This window comes from Piliocolobus tephrosceles, chromosome 1 (assembly GCF_002776525.5).
Source record: "Piliocolobus tephrosceles isolate RC106 chromosome 1, ASM277652v3, whole genome shotgun sequence".
Lineage (NCBI taxonomy): Eukaryota > Metazoa > Chordata > Mammalia > Primates > Cercopithecidae > Piliocolobus > Piliocolobus tephrosceles.
In genome coordinates this window covers 132,266,039-132,279,088 of record NC_045434.1, presented here as the reverse complement: position 1 = coordinate 132,279,088, position 13,050 = coordinate 132,266,039, and the positions used below count along the sequence as shown (strand labels likewise).

The window sequence follows — 13,050 nt, the reverse complement described above, 5'->3', positions numbered from 1 at the left end:
CATGGAGGCCAAAACCTAAAGGTCTCAATGATCCAGAGTCATCAAGACACAACAGGGTGTCAGGACCATTCTTTATGGACCTTGTCCCGGGATTGTGTTGCACTGTTTGCATAAAGTTAAACTTTAAATTTGTGTATTTAACCTATGGTTACCAAGTTGTTCTGGTCTGGATAAACCTTGATCTGAGCCTGCAGCAAGCTGAAAACAATCTCCTTTCAAACTTTGTGCTGCTGTTCCACCTTGAGAAGGTTTGGTTAACAAGTCAATCTTAATATTAAAGAAAAGTGATACCAGACTGGAGAAAATACTCAACACAGTACATTCCAAATGTACTTTGATAATTTTGGTGGTGGTTAGAAGCTCTGGTCCCTTTAAAGAAAGCCCCTTGAGACAGCTTGCAGACTATAGCTAGAAGCAAGTTAGAGATTTGAGAAGTCATTTTCTTTCTTTAAAAAAAAAAAGTTTTTTTAGAGACAAGGTCTTGCTGTGTTGCCCAGGCTGGAGTGCAGTAGTGCAATCATAGCTCATTGCTGCGTCAAACTCCTACTCTCAAGGGATCCTCCCACCTCAGCTTTCCCAATAGCTAGAACTATGGGCATGCAAAAGCATGTCGAGGGGCTAATTTTTTTTTTTTTTTTTTTTGTAGAGACAGGGTCTTGCTATGTTGCTCAGACTGGTCTCAAACTGCTGGCCTAAAGCGATCCTTCTGCCTCTGCCTCCCAAAGCTCTGGGATTATAGGTGTGGGTTACCGCATCAAGCCAAATAAGTCATTTTCTAAAATAAAAAGTTTTATCCTTTCTCCCTCATTCTTTCTCTTGTCACAGTGTTTTTAATTGGTTATCAAATATCATTCTAAGTAAAGAAAAAATTTTAAATTATTAGCATACATTTTACCACTCATCTGTATGTTGTACAATGTTCTTTTAAAGTGCAAATATGGCCAGGCACAGTGGCTCACACCTGTAATCCCAGCACTTTGGGAGGCCGAGGCGGGTGGATTGCAAGGTCGGGAGTTTGAGACCAGCATGGCCAACATGGTGAAACCCCATTTCTACTAAAAATACAAAAAAAATTTGCCGTGCGTGATGGTGGGCGCCTGTAATCCCAGCTACTCAGGAGGCTGAGGCAGGAGAATCGCTTGAACCCGGGAGGTTCAAGTGAAGGTGAGAAAGAGAAATCAAGAATGTCAACTAGATTTATGTTTTCATCAACACATACCAGGTGACACCATTTCCTGAGAAGCAAAACAACAACAAAAATAACAACTTGTATTTCAGACAAATGGAAAAGGAAAAATTATGAAGAATAACTTAACTTCTAAACCATACATTTGTATGTATGCTGTTACAAATTTCATTTAGAATCTGACGTTAAAATGAAGAGAGAAGGGCAAATGCATCTAAGACTTTAGAATATTTTTGGTAACAATGTGTTGGTAAAAAAAGGATATCTGGATAAGCGATGTAACTACTCTAGTAAATGATGTTTTACATTATAATGCAAGTTAAATAGACTATTTTGCCTATGCCTGGAATGTTCCAGTGGAGGTAGATGATTTCTTAGAATAGGGATGAGTGGAAAGTTAGGGTATTTCTGAAGACCCACTAGTAACATAGCAGTGTTTCTCCCTCAGAGATTGTTCCCTTTTTGATTCCTATGAATAATTCTGTCATTTGCAGGAGTTTAAGAAAAAGTTACATTTTTTTTTTTCCAGCTATGCCTCTGACACATTTTTCTGGCACCGTTTATAAGCTCAAATTTCCAGTTGAAAGGATGGTTAAGATTGAATTACTCTTCAAATTCCTTTTTCCTTTCAGAGTTGTTTTTCCTTGAAGAAATCTCTTTGTCACTATCAAGGTTAAGTGAAGTCACTATTGAAGGAAAGAACAGAAGGAATTTGGAATGTTTTTCCATTAACTTCTGAACCACAATGACCTATTCCTTGAGAATCTACAGTAGGGCTTAGGGTCTTTCGGATAAGTCATTTTGGAGAAATGTTTTCTTCTTTTGCTGTTAGGTTGACATGGCAAAAGAAATAATATTATTTGTGTTAACCTTTGTTCTAGTATGTTATTGCTCAAAGCAAGGTTGTAGAAACCATGAGAATTTTACCTAAATGATACAAAATTACATTTTCACCACCCTGTACTGCACATGGCAGATATTTAGTAGGCATTAGTTGAATTACAAATTCCAAGAATCTGCTAGAAATCGTAGATTGGTTCCTTTCATCTTGCAGATAGTGAGATGCAAGAAGAGGATTTGAAAGCTTTTAGCTCCTAGGCAAAAAGTCACATGTTGTTTAGAAATCTCACGATTTCCTCTGAAACTGATGACATCAGTTTTTTAAGGATACTTTATAGAGCAAGGCCCTGAATCTGAAACCACCTTTGCAGAGATTATGACAGTGAGACACGTCTAGCATGGCTGACTCCATCTTGCTTCTAGCCTCACAGCCTGGCTGTCTTTCCTCATTGCTGGGCATAGAACAAGCTAACCATGGGAGGAAATTAGTCATAGTTTAACTTTTTTTTTTTTTTCAATTAAATAGGGATGAAGTCTTGCTATGTTGCCCAGGCTGGTCTCAAGCTCCTGGTCTCAAGCCATACTCCCATCCTGGCCTCCCAAAGTGCTGGGATTACAGGCATGAGCCACCACTCCCAACCTGTAGTTTAACTTTAAAGCAAGATGATAATAGTCCTTTTCCAAAAGTAATCTCCTCTTTGTTAAGGGACTGAAACCACCTTTGTAAGACTACAAGAGAGACCACAAGATTAAGATTATGGGAGGGGCCTGAACTCTGCTAAACTACAGGCATATTTTATAAAATCCTTACTGATCAGGAGTCATGTGGTCAGAGTTCACGAGATTTGTGACTTCCTCAATTGCTCCTGTAGCTAACATCACTAATGTAGAACCTGAAATTGGTCTTTTGAGATACTTTTCAGATTTTTGCATTCTAGCAACTGATTGACCCCACCCAGACCTGAGGCTCAGGATTCAGCCAGTCCTGTGGCCCCACCCGGAGGCTGACTCAGTGCACAGAATTGTTTTCCACACCCCTGTGATTTCATTCCTAACCTATCAACAGCAACCCTTCCCTTGCTCACTGCCCACCAAATTATCCATAAAAACCCTGGCCTCTGAGTTGCTGGGGAGACTGATTTGAGTAATAATTTCAGTTCTGCCTGGCTGACCTTGTGTTAATTAAACTCTTTACTGCAATAATACTGTCTCAGTGAATTGCATTTACCTGTGCAGTGGGTAAGAACCTGTTAGGCAATTACAAATCCATAAACATAGCCTTTATAATTATCTTGCTAATTCTATATGCAAACTTCTTTAAAATTTTCTAAAATTATTTATTGTTTTTATTTTACTTTATTTTAGAGAAAGGATCTTGTTCTGTCACCCAAGCTGGAGTACAGTGGTGTGATCATAGCTCAAGTGTAACCTTGAATTCCTGGACTCAAGTGATCCTCCTGCCTCAGCCTCCTGAGGAGCTGGGACTGCCACCACACCTAGCTAATTTCTTTCTTTCTATGTTTTTTAGAAAAAACAGGGTCTTGCTATGTTGCATAGGCTGGTTTTGAATTCCTGGCTTCAAGCAATCCTCTTACTTCAGCCTCCCAAAGTGCTGGATTTACAGGCATGTGAGCCACCCTACTCCAGTTACATGTAAACTTTCAAGTTTCTATTTAGTTTCCTTGGCAGGATAAAGGAGATCTTCCCCACCCGCACTCCATCTAGGGAGAGTTTTTAGGATCAAGAAACTCTATGGTAGGAAGTAAACAAACATTCTCAGCTGAGAGACTTTTGTACTGAAAAGGTCCAGGAAGACAACAAAAACTCCTTTACCACAATAATATAATAGGGTGAAGTGAAAAACATATTAATAAGCTGGAAAAAAAAAAACCCAGACATGGGGCTGGAGTACATGCCTGTCACCCCAGCTACTCAGGAGGCTGAGGCAGGAGAATCACTTGAGCCCACTAGTTGGAGGACAGTCTGGGCAAAATAATGAGATTTCGGGCCCAAAAATTTAAAAAGCCTGAAAAATACTTTGCTTCTGTGCTACTGACCTCCATTGTCTTTGAAAGGTGAGCAATACTGATTATGGGAAAATATTTGTCCTTAGGTATTTCAGGAGGAAATTGGCCCCAGTCATCAGCCCTCACTGCCCAAGGGGGAAAGGCATTTCAAGAAGTTCCACTACAAGGCTAGCCACATTCCTCCCATTTTAGAGCTGGCAGAAGGATAAGCCAAGGGAATCTGCCTTTAACACTCAGCAGAAGCCCAAGGCATTAATGTTTGCATTTAATAAGAAGAGACAGCAGCAACTAGGACCACTTTCTCTTGTGGAGAATGGGACAGAACGGGACAGATTTCTGGGGCAAAGGGATGGGATCATTAGAAAAGGAATCTCAGGCTGGGCGCGGTGGCTCAAGCCTGTAATCCCAGCACTTTGGGAGGCCAAGACGGGCGGATCACGAGGTCAGGAGATCGAGACCATCCTGGCTAATATGGTGAAACCCCGTCTCCACCAAAAAATACAAAAAACTAGCCGGGCAAGGTGGCGGGCGCCTGTAGTCCCAGCTACTCGGGAGGCTGAGGCAGGAGAATGGCGTGAACCCGGGAGGCGGAGCTTGCAGTGAGCTGAGATCCAGCCACTGCACTCCAGCCTGGGCGACAGAGCGAGACTCTGTCTCAAAAAAAAAAAGAAAGAAAGAAAAGAAAAGGAATCTGAGAGGGAAGATCGAAGTGTAGGACAGCAGAAACCTGGGGAGGCAGAGAGCAAGGTAACAGCCATTTGGGATATCTTGTAAAGGTCTAAATTGTGAGTCCTTGTCCTGTCTGCTCACTTCCTTTCTTCCTATGGTAGTAGGGAGCAGGTTACTCAGAGAGGGTTATAACTGTTGGTCCTCCTCTTCTGAGTGGTTTTGCAATGCTTATCTACATTTTTTGGGGAAAAAAATTAGTGTCCAGAGGGTGTTTGAGCTTGGGAAAATGGATGTGTATGTGTATGAGAAACAAATATCCTGATCACTTGGTGGTCCCTGGCAGAGATGGGTCCGAGAGGGATACAGGCCAGACTCTCCCCCATAAGTAAGATAAGGAGGAGTTACTGGTTTGGGGGCTCAAAACAATGCCCTAAAGTATGATGCTTTGGCATGCCGAGTACTTTGAACTGAAGGAGATTACAAGGGCCTCAGAAGCACCATATTTCTGACCTTCTCCCACCCCCCTATCTCCAGACTCTCTTTCTCCCCTGAAGCAGCTCATAAAACTAGAATATGTCTTCCTCAAGATAGATCATAGAAATTCTAACTCCTCTCCCCTGAAGCAGGCCATAAAACCTAGAAATGTCACTCTCTGACATTCTCCCCTCTTCCCTGAAGACCTTCATGTGACAAGTGTCTTGTCTGATACCCAGAGAAAGAAATGCTACATAGAGGGCCAAGAAGCAGCAGAACAGACAGGCCTTGCTGCATTCCCCTCAGTTGATTTCTATTATGACAGCATATCCTTGTTGTCCATTCTTATTTCTACATGACTGTCCCTTTTGTCAGTAAACCTAAGCATAAGAACAACCAGCTTTTCCTGGGTCTTTGGGTCCTCATTTCTGAAGTCTCCCATGTCATTTAAAACTTTGTTAAATAAATGTATCACGCTTTTCTCTTGCTAACTTGTCTTTTGTTATAGAAGTGTCTGCCATGACCATTGTGATGAGTGACGAAGGAGTATCATACCTGTTTGCCCCTCCACAGGCTAGCAGATGAGCCACTAATCATAGGAAACAAGCTATCTGCTTTGCCTTGATTAAATCTGGAAAACTAGCAAAACTCGTCCACATAGCAGAATAGGAAGGCATTTCTGACACACCTGGGTCACATGAGATTTAATTGTTTTTATTAGAAGGCCTTTTGTGAGGACTTGCAAGCAGTGGGGAAATTATGTACCCGACTACTATTTCTTTCACAAATGCTAATTAAATGCCTTTAGGTGGCAGACTTCTTTTTTTTTTTTTCTTTTTTTCTTGAGACAGAGTCTCCCTCTGTTGCCCAGGCTGAAGTGCAGTGGCGAGATCTCTGCTCACTGCAAACTCTGCCTCCTGGGTTCAAGTGATTCTCCTGCCTCAGCTTCCTGAGTAGCTGGGATTACAGGCAGGTGTCACCACACCTGGCTAAGTTTTGTATTTTTAGTAGAGACGGGGTTTCACCATGTTGGTCAGGCTGGTAGGTGGCAGACTCTGTGTCAGGTTCCAGGCAAATTAATTGTTTTTGGTCTCTAACCTTAAAGATCTCATAATCTACTGAGGAAGACAACCATGAAGAGATAATTCAATTTAATTCAATTGGATTGAAGACAAGACTAAGAAACAAAAATTGGTCAACATAGTGAGACCCCGTCTCTACAAAAACTAAAAATAAAAATGAGCCAGGCACAACAGTATGCACCTGTAGCCCCAGCTATTTGGTAAGCAGAGGCAGGAGGATTGCTTGAGCCCAGGAGTTTGAGACTAGCCTTAGCAACATAGTGAGACCCTGTCTCTACAAAAAATTTAGCCAGCTATGGCGGCATGCATCTTTAGCCCCAGCTACTCAGGAGATTGAGGCAGGAGGATTGCTTGGGCCCAGGAGGTTGAGGCTGTAATCTGCATGATCAGGCCACTGCACTCCAGCCTGGGTGACAGGGTGAGAGCTGTCTAAAGAAAAAAAAGAAATGAGATGAGTTAGTCCACCTAAGAGATGACAGAGATCTGAACTGATGCAGTGGCAGGAAAGATTCAATGGGACAGGCAGGCTGAGAGATATTTCTAAGTAGATGCAAATGGATTTCATAGGTAATTGGACACTGTAGAATGGGAGGGTGCAGTGTGGGGTAAGAAGTTCTTGGACTCCTGTTGGGTAATTCAGACCTCACTTATTTAAAATAATAATAATAAACTTGAAGTTTAAACATCGATATTGCCAAAGTGAAAAGAAACATCTGAGAAGGCAGTCTAACTTGCTTTTGTTGTCTACTGCTGCACGTGGTCATGTTTGATTCAACTGCCAGTTAAAGGATTTTGAACCTGGGCCCTTCTTGTGGGTTCCAAGGCAAGCCACAGCATGGCACTTACATCCGAGGAGTGTCAAAGCTGTCCCTGGATGTCACACCCTAGGCTATCACAACCAAAGAGAAGACTCAGCACAGTTCGGGTGAGCCAAGGGTCAGGGAGAGACTGCAGCCATGACACCAGGGCTTTGAGTATTCTGTGTCATGAATGAGGGTGTTGTTTTGCCTTTTTGGATGAGTACATGTGTGTTTTGGACAGTTTGTAGATTCTGGCAATCCTAGAAAGGGTGGGGCAGGGGACTCACCTCAGAAAAGGGAAAAGAACAAAGAGTAGGCAGAATAACTTGTCCAACACTAACAGCAAATACACCATTTTCCTCCTGCAAAAATGAAACAAATGTCAAGATGAGGAAGACACTGATCAGTAGCACAGTGAAGCGGTTGAAGAGTGTGGGCTGCAGAGTGAGACTAGCTGAATTCGTCCTTAGCCTTGAGATCCTGGACTGATTACCCAAGCTGTCTGAATCCTAACAAGAGCCTCGGACATAGTAAGTGGTTGGCAAATATTAGCTTATACTATTCTAAGTAATTTTGGGCAGGAGAGAGAAATCAGACAATTTTTCTAACCCTGAACGGGAAGCTGGGAAAAAATAGCTTTCAAAACAACACTGCAATAAAATTCCAAAAGCATAAGCAACTAAAGAAAAAAAAAGTAGCTCAATTGGATATCTTCAAAATTAAAAACTTTGTGCTTTAAAGGATATCATTAAGAAAGTGAAAAGACAACCCATAAAATGAGAGAAAAATTGTGCAAATCATTATATCTAACAAGAGGCTTGTGTCTAAAACATATAAAGAACTCTGGCCCAGCGCAGTGACTCACACCTGTAATCCCAGCACTTTGGGAGGCTGAGGCCAGCGAATTGCTTGAGCCCAGGACTTTGAGAACAGACTATATTCGTATATTGTATCCTGTAATTGTATTGTATTGTATTGTATTCACATGGTGAGACCTCATCTCTATAAAAATTACAAAGACTAGCCAGGCATGGTAATGTACACCAGTAGTCCCAGCTACTCAGGAGGATGAGATAGGAGGATTTATTGAGCCTGGGAGGTCAAGGCTGCGGCATTCCAGCTTGAGTAACAGAGAGAGACCCTGTCCCAAAACAACAACAATAAAAAACAAAACAAAACCCAAAAGAAAAAAAAAGAACTCTTATGATTCTATTATAAAAAATGCACATAACCCAATTTTAAAATAGGCAAAGGACCTGAACAAACATTTCTCCAAAGAAGATACATAAACAACCAATAAACACAAGAAAAGATGCTCAACATCTTTAGTCACCACAGAAATGCAAATCAAAATCTTCACATACACTAGGATAACTATGATCAAAATAACAAATGATAAAAAGTGTTGGTGCCGGGCGCAGTGGCTCACGCCTGTAATCCCAGCACTTTGGGAGGCTGAGGTGGGTGGATCACGAGGTCAAGAGATCCAGACCAGCCTGGCCAAAGGTGAAACCCCATCTCTACTGAAAATACAAAAATTAGCTGGGTGTGGTGGCACACGCCTGTAATCCCAGCTACTCAGGAGGCTGAGGCAGGAGAATCGCTTGAACCCAGGAGGCAGAGGTTGCAGTGAGCCAAGATCGCACCACTGCACTCCAGCCTGGCAACAGAGTGAGACTCTGTCTCAAAAAAAAAAAAAAAAAAAAGTGTTGGTAAGGATGTGGAGAAGAAATTGGAACCTTTACACTCTGCTGATAGGAATGTGAAATGGTGCAGCCAAAAACAGTCTGGCAGTTCCTGAAAGGTTTAAAATAAATTTACCACATGACCCAGAAATTCTACTTCTATGTATATACCTAAGAGAAAGGAAAGCATATGTTCACATAAACATTGTACATGAATTTCATAGCTGCATTATACATAACAGCCAAAAAGCAGAAACAACCCAAATGTTCATCAACTGATGAACAGATCAACAAATTGTGGGATAGCCATACGGTGAAATATCATTTGGCAGTAAAAATAAATGAAGCACTGATATGTGCTGCAACATGGGTGAACCTCAAACACTTTATACTTAGTGAAAGAAGCTGATAGAGACAGGAAAAAACAAAGTGTTTTTCCTACTTTCACACACTACTCGACAGGAACTTCTGACACACTACTCGACAGGAACTTCTGACACCAGTAGGGGGGATTCTCCACACACCACACAGTTCTTTTGCAGATACTAACTGGGTGTCCTACAATTTCACTCTATCCTGACACTGTCTACCTGGACTTAGCATCAGATCCCACAGGTTGAAGGCTCATTCCCACAAGACTGCCTCCCACTTCTGATACCAATTGCAATTTCTTACTGGCTATAAATCAGGGTTCCCATTTGCTAGACTGGTTCACAGAACTCAGGGAAACACCTGAAACATTTACCCATTTATTATAAAGGATATTACAAAAGATTCAGATTGACAGAAAGATGGAAGAGATACATAGGGCAAGGTATGGGTGAGGGGACACAGATCTTCCATCCCCTTTTTGGGTGTGCCACCCCCCAGATACCTCCACATGTTCAGCAATCCAGTTTTTGGGGACTTTTATGGAGGCCTCATTATGTAGGCATGATTGATTACATCACTGGCCATTTGTGATCAACTTAACCTTCAGCCCCTCTCCCTTCCTCAGAGGTTGGAGGATTTGAAAGCTCACACCCTCTAAAGACATGGTTGGGTTGGTTTCCTTGGCAATTAGCCCCACCCACCCCTACAATCTTGAGGCTATCTAGGAGATTCCAGCCACTAGTCATCTCATTAGCATACAAAAGCTACTCTCTTCTCTCCAGAGACTACCAGGGTTTCAGGAGCTGTAGTGCCAGGAACCAAGGACAGAGATCAAATATATGTTTCTTACTGTATTACAATATTGTAGAAACCAAACACAAAAGACCACCTTTTGTGTAATTCTATTTATATGAAATGTCCAAGTAGACAAATATAGAGAGACAGAAAGTAGACTAGTGGCTGCCAGTGACTGGCGGCATTGAAGAGGAATGAGGAGTGAATGAGTATGGAGTTTCTTTGCGGAGTAATGAAAATATTATAAAATATAATAATGAGTATAGAGTCTCTTAGGGTAATGAAAATATTCTAAAATCAATTGTTGCGATGGTTGCATAATTGTGAATATACTAAAATCTATTGATTTGTACATTGTAAATGGGTAAACTTTATTTTAATACAACTATGGGATAAAGTATACAAATACAATGATTTGTACACTGTAATGGGTGAACTATACCTCAAAATTTCAATAAAGCTAGTCTTTGTTTGTTTGTTTTTGTTTTTTTTTTTTTTTGCACTAGAAGAAGGAGACATCAGTATGTTAAGAAAGCAGAGTAATTTTCCTGGTTAAGATATATCATATGGTCAGTATGTTTCAGATGAATGAATCAGCATGAAATGAAAAATGTCTAGTGGGTACGCCAAGGATTTCCATTCATGGTCTTGGACGTTCTACCTTTGAATTAATGACCCAAAGAAGTCCATTGCTCCACCAGATCCACTCTCTACCCTGCTCTCTGTAGGGAGGCTGGCTTATAGGAACCACTCCAATAGGCTCCTGTGGCTTACAGCTGGGTCTGGTCACAGGGAGCTCCAGCAGGAGATGCAATGGATGGAGGACATCCCCTCCCTGTAGTCCAGCCTATGACTCCCTCATTATGAGAGACAAGAAGGCTGCTTTGCCTCGATCCTCACTCTTCTTGTCAGCTTCTCTAAAGTTGCTGGCCCTGGACAACCCCTTGTGGTTTCCTGGTACCCCAGTCAGTTTCCTGTTGGAACACTAACCAAAACACTGCCAATGCATAAGTGACGTAAAGCAGGATCCAAAGTACCTGGACTGAGAACAATAGGATGATTCTGACAAGAGGATATTTAATGAAAAGTATAGATGAAGATGTGGTTACTACAGTATTTGAAGCTTTGATTATTGACTGTGAATCAAGAGTTCGGACAATGCACTCCCTCCAAAATAAAATTCTAACTTGATACCATCCCAAATAGAAAAGTGTTTGCATTCTCTTCCTGTGGTTAGACCACTCTTAGAGTACTGTGTTCAGCTATAAATAACACATTAAAAAGTTATCTGTGTCAAATTACTGTAGATTTTAATGCATCCATTTTACTTCCAGCTCTATCTCTTGGGTACTCAAACATGAGCAAATGGGGGCTATGAAATCAGATAATTTGATAGGTAGACATGAAGCTATTTTAAAAATTGCCTTTCCCTTCCAATTCTTGAGACACTGTTTTTGAATCAAATTGTCACTTCCATTACAGTAAATTATTTCCCAAGGGACTTCTGGAATCTTTATACACATAGACTTAGTGATTCACCCCACCGTCTTGAAATAAACCCAAACCTATGCACACATTTTAGACTGAAGCCTGATGCACATGAAAGAACTATCCAGCCGGGCGCGGTGGCTCAAGCCTGTAATCCCAGCACTTTGGGAGGCCGAGATGGGCGGATCACGAGGTCAGGAGATCGAGACCATCCTGGCTAACACGGTGAAACCCCGTCTCTACTAAAAAATACAAAAAACTAGCCGGGCGACGTGGCGAGCGCCTGTAGTCCCAGCTACTTGGGAGGCTGAGGCAGGAGAATGGCGTAAACCCAGGAGGCGGAGCTTGCAGTGAGCTGAGATCTGGCCATTGCACTCCAGCCTGGGCAGCAGAGCGAGACTCCATCTCAAAAAAAAAAAAAAAAAGAACTATCCAATAAATAGAGTACATCAGAAATTGTTTCTTATAGGCCTAGTTTTAAGCGTATGGCAAAATTCAAGTTGAGATCAAATAAACAATATCTGAATGTTCATGCTCGAAGTGCCTTTAATGTCATTTAATCCAAGTCTCTGGTTTTATAAGTGGGAAGAATGAGGCCCAGAGAGGCTGTCTTGCTTAAATTCACCAAGCTAATTGGCGGTAGAATCTAGACAAAAATCTCAGTTTTTCTGTATCTATTCACTGTGCTACATTGCCTCCCTAATAAAATCACGCTTCTAAACACCAATTTGGAGGCGACTTGGCAAGTCTTACTATTTTCTCAATGTTTGCTGGCTATCTACAGTGTGATAAGGCACTACCACATTTCTAAGACATTTATGTACCTTATTTGAAGCTGAAAAACATAGTATTTGTAATGTTTGAGAGACTTTTAAAAAGTTTTCTTGATTTTTCTTACCTATTCATTGCAAAAACATTTATTGAGAAGCTATTATGTGCTAGGTAATATCCTAAGTACTAAGCAGTGAACAAAGATTAAAAAAAAAAAAAATTCCTTGGCCAGGCACGGTGGCTCACAAGTGTAATCCCAGCATTTTGGGAGACTGGGGTGGGTGGATCATGAGGTCAGGAGCTTGAGACCAGCCTGGTCAACATAGTGAAACCCCATCTCTACTAAAAAAAAACTACAAAGGAATTAGCCGGGCATGGTGGCAGGCACCTGTAATCCCAGCTACTTGGGAGGCTGAGGTAAGGAGAATCACTTGAACCTGGGAGGCGGAGGTTGCAGTGAGCTGAAATCACACCACTGCACTCCAGCCTGGGCAACAGTGTAAGACTCTGTCTCAAAAAAAAAAAAAAAAACCTTGCCTTGTAATTCTCATGTATATATTTGGGGTAGACTTCAAGGGAATTGAGAGAATTCTTGCCCTACTTTTTGTGATAGCCAGCATCTAAGGTGGCCTCCAGTGATCCTTGCCTCCTGGCGACCACATCCTGGTATAATGCCCTCCCATGCCGCCCATGCATTCTGGATAAGCAACAGAATACTGTAGAAGTGACAGTATGTGACTTTGAGTTTTAGTCATAAAAAGCACTGCAGCTGTCTTTGCCGTTCTTGCCTCACTTCCTCAGGGAAAAGGACCCTCAAACAGCCCTACAGAGGCCACAAGGTGGGAGGAACTGGGATCTCCT

The 13,050-nt window shown here is 41.7% G+C and overlaps 1 protein-coding gene across 1 annotated transcript in view; it reads left to right on the top strand.

Annotated features, from left to right (window-relative positions):
- Window positions 1–7,753, top strand: part of LRRC8D (leucine rich repeat containing 8 VRAC subunit D) — a 138,361-nt gene extending 130,608 nt beyond the window's left edge. The window contains exon 3 of the transcript XR_002730833.2: window positions 7,466–7,753. The gene's annotated coding sequence lies outside the window, so the exon portion shown is untranslated. The remainder of the gene's footprint in view (window positions 1–7,465) is intronic.
- Window positions 7,754–13,050: the final 5,297 nt, after the last annotated feature.